The sequence below is a fragment of the Bubalus bubalis genome, chromosome 3 (genome assembly GCF_019923935.1).
Source record: "Bubalus bubalis isolate 160015118507 breed Murrah chromosome 3, NDDB_SH_1, whole genome shotgun sequence".
NCBI lineage: Eukaryota > Metazoa > Chordata > Mammalia > Artiodactyla > Bovidae > Bubalus > Bubalus bubalis.
In genome coordinates, this window is record NC_059159.1 from 62,688,685 (window position 1) to 62,693,072 (window position 4,388).

At 37.9% G+C, this 4,388-nt stretch overlaps 1 pseudogene; it reads right to left on the minus strand.

Moving 5' to 3' along the window:
* Window positions 1-813: 813 nt before the first annotated feature.
* Window positions 814-3,628, minus strand: LOC112582594 (annotated as a pseudogene).
* Between the last annotated feature and the right edge of the window lie 760 nt (window positions 3,629-4,388).

Here is a 4,388-nt window from a genome sequence, read left to right on the forward strand (position 1 = left end):
GTTAGACTATGAAGAAGTCTGAGTGCTGAAGAATTGATGCTTTTGAACTGTGGTGTTGGAGTAGACTCTTGAGAGTCCCTTGGACTGCAAGGAGATCCAACCAGTCCATTCTGAAGGAGATTGTCCCTGGGATTTCTTTGGAAGGAATGATGCTAAAGCTGAAACTCCAGTACTTTGGCCACCCCATGCGAAGAGTTGACTCTTTGGAAAAGACTCTGATGCTGGGAGGTATTGGGGCAGGAGGAGAAGGGGATGACAGAGGATGAGATGGCTGGATGGCATCACTGACTCGATGGATGTAAGTCTGAGTGAACTCCGGGAGTTGGTGATGGACAGGGAGGCCTGGTGTGCTGTGATTCTTGGGGTTGCAAAGATTCGGACATGACTGAGTGACTGAACTAACTAACTAAGATGCATTTGAAGAATTGAGAGGCTTTAAGAATAAATGATTCAAGGCTAAAATGATTCCCATATTAACTCAAATTTACATGAATAAAAATAAAATTTTATCAACAAATATAACAAAAAGCTATGACAAGCTACTGAAGCCAAAGTACGATATATAAAATACAGCCTCTGGGAAACCTGGAATTGACTATCAATATAATCCAGGTAACTGAAGCTTCATTTTGACATATTCATTTAAGGTTTGAGCATTGCATTTATCTGCTTCTTCATAATACTGTAATGTGATAACATAAAGATTAAAATTATTACCTTAATAAAGAGTAAATTACTAGTACCTGTCTATGTTAACAATTTAGAACTAAATCTCTTAACATTTCATAAATGACACGATGTCCCTACTCAAAGTAAAGGATTTCTTTGGTCTAATTTTTATTTGCTGGATACAAGGTATGCTTTTAGGCTGGTTTAGAGACCATAGATTCACAGCCTGTGTATTTTTTATATTCAACTAGATTCAACATTTAGCCAGAATCAAGAATCACTTTGAACTTTCTTTCAGGAAGTCTGAGAATTATTTCTCCTTCTGGATACTCACTTCTTCTGTTTTCTCATTTTTGTACCAATACACTCTCTCTTTTAAATGATTTCATTCCTTGATTAACTCCTTGTTTCTTTTCTCCAGCATCAGAACTTGTTTCTCATATTGGCCTGAAGTTTTCTCACAATCTGCTGAAACTGTTCTTGGATGCTAATGACCGTCTTCTCTTTACTGTCGGCTCCCAGTTGCTGTCGGAGCAACATGTTTTCACTCTGGAGTTGAGATAATCTCTCCTCTAAGGATTCCTGCTTTCCAAGGTATGTATTCACTTTGCCTTGTTCATTCTGATACATGTGTTCAATTTCCTGCTTTTGACACTCTGATTGGCTTAGATCTCTGTGGACACGTTCTAACATCAAAGTCTTTTCTCTAAGATCATCTCTCGTGTGATGCAGCTTGACTTTCAGCTTATTGAAGATACTTTCCACTGTACATAGTTGCTGGGAAAGCGTCTCCTTGTTATCTTTTAGATTAGCCACATCGTACTTCATTTTGCCCCACAAGCATAACCACTAGTCTCTTGCTGTCTGGAAGGTAAGTTCCAGATCTCTTTTTGATGTTTGACCTTGATCATGATCATGTAAGGCAGCAGCCAGTCTAGAATGGTAGGATTTCACTTCCGTTTCCAATCTCTGTTTACTTTCTTTTTTGTTTTCCAGCTTAGAGTTTAGCATCGTATTCTCAGCTGTCAGAGCATTAAGCTGGCCTGTATAGTGGGATATAGTCTTTGTTAACATTTCCTCATTCAGTTTTATTGCCTTTTGAATTTTTTATCATCATTCTTTATCATTTGTCATCATTCTTTACTTTGAGAATTTCAATGTCCTCAAAATAGTTCTCTTCCTTTTCCCAGTGCTGATTTTTCAGTGCATCTATCTCGTCTTAGCATGGAAATTTCCTCCTGCAGCATGTGCTTTTTGTGCAACAGGTCTTTTGTTTCTTCACAACTATCATAAACCTAAGTGAAACAAAGGATATTTTTAGCTAGTACTCAGTAAAGTGACATTCCATGATTTCTTCGGAAATGAAAGTCTAACTTGTATGTTTATACAATTAAAAGACTGCACCAAGTGTGTCTCCAACAGGAACAAATAAGGTTCAATTCAATCCTCAGACTTTATACAAGCAGAAACTCCCAAAGGTTCAAAAATTTAATGGAAGACAATGAATTCATGAAGTAAAAAAAAAAAAAAAATCCCAAGAGATTTTCAAAAAGCTCAAAACTGGAAAGGCTTCTCTCTCAACTACAACAAACCCAAAAGGCTTAAAATAAAAGATTCATAGATCTGTCTACACTTAAAATTTGCATCTGATGTGGAATATTTATATAATGGAAAACTAGTAAGCCATAAAAAAGAATGAAATAATGCTATTTGAAGCAACAGGGACGGACCTAGACATTATCACCCTAAGTGATGTAAGTCAGACAAAGACAAGTATTATATCATACTGCTTATACGTTGAATCTAAAATGAACTTATTCACACAACAGAAAGAGACTCATAGACACAGAAAACAAACTTACGGTGACCACAGGGGAAAGCAGGGTAGGGGAAGGGATAAATTAGGATGTTGGGATTAACATATACACACTAGTAGATATAAAATAACCAACAGAGATATACTGTACAACATAAGGAACTACACTTAATATTCTGCAATAAGAATCTGAAACAGAATATGTGTGTACATGTAAGCATGTGTGTGAGTGAGTGTGTATGTGTATTAGTCACTCAGTCATGTCCAACTCTTTGGGACCCCATAGACTATAGCCTGCTAGGCTCCTCTGTCCATGGAATTTCCCAGGCAAGAATACTGGAATGGGTAGCCATTTCCTTCTCCAGGCTGCTGCTGCTACTGCTGCTAAGTTGCCTCAGTCGTGTCCAACTCTGTGTGACCCCATAGACTGCAGCCCACCAGGCTCCCCCGTCCCTGGGATTCTCCAGGCAAGAACATTGGAGTGGGTTGTCATTTCCTTCTCCAATGCATGAAAGTGAAGTCACTCGGTCGTGTCTGACTCTTAGCGACCCCACAGACTGCAGCCTACCAGGCTCCTCTGCCCATGCGATTTTCCAGGCAAGAGTACTGGAGTGGGGTGCCATTGCCTTCTCCATCTTCTCCAGGGGATCTTCCCAACCCAAGGACTGAATCCAGGTCTCCTGCATTGCAGGCAGATTCTTTACAGTCTGAAACAGCAGGGAAGCCCCATTTATATAATATACACACACATATACATATATATCTAAGTAGCTGTGCTGTATACCTGAAACTAACAGAATATTGTTAATCAACTATAATTCAATAAACAGCACCACTTGCTAGGTTTATAAATGCTGCATTTGATACCTCCTATACATCTACTTCACAGTAAGAGCCTTAACTCTGTATAAATAGACTAAATTTTGTACAGAAGTTTTTCCTTGAAAATATGCTACCTTCTAACATTTTAATAGGCAATTACAAGAATTACACCTATTGACAACTGTACTAGGCACTTATACAAACATTAATTAACTCATGAGCTGTAATGATTCTGGAAAGGAAAAAGTTAAAAATATGAGTAAGCTGCAGCCTTTTCTCCAGGTCTTTGGACTCTACTAGTCTTCTTACATCAAACCACATGTTTCTAGTACAAACATATCAATACAAAATAAGCTTCCTATTTAATTCATGGTACATACACTAATGGTAAATAAGCTAAAATTTAGAAAGCTTTTAGAAAACTATGAGATTATTTGCTGCTGCAATAACTTTCATTATCTCTCCATGTTTAAAATAGTAAGATGGGAAAAATACAATGAAAAGCACTTAATAACTATCACTAAATATATATTATGCCATATCTATCACTGTTTTCAAAAGTTCCTTGTACTGAAATAGGACACTCACAGAGCAGAGGGCTCATTTTCTCACAAGTAGAAGAATCACATCCAAAATGTGGTCTCTGAACTGCCTATAGTTTCCTCCTTACCATTAGGGGAAGTGATAAACTAATCTAATGATCAATCGAGGAAGTGAAATAATTACCAAAACCCAGAATATCTTTAATTGGTAGCAAGAGTTTCCCCCGACCCCTTGGTGCGGGGGAGGCACTTTTGTAAGTTTATTCTAAAGAAACAAGTTTTTAAAGTGTTCAAAAGTGTTTTTACAACTGATGCCACAGTTTTTACAAAATAAAAAACAGTAAATGATGTGAAAAGGTCGTTGACAGGGTATTGGTTAAAGAAATGACAGTGCAGCCAAGAATGGACTCTGATTCAGAAACTGAAGGTGACGACGTGCATGGAGTGACCGACACATTCACTCCAAAGCAGAGGAACTTGGTCAGGTAGTGCAGTCGATGGTGGACCATATATGGTCTTCCTTGCCTAAACCACAATCA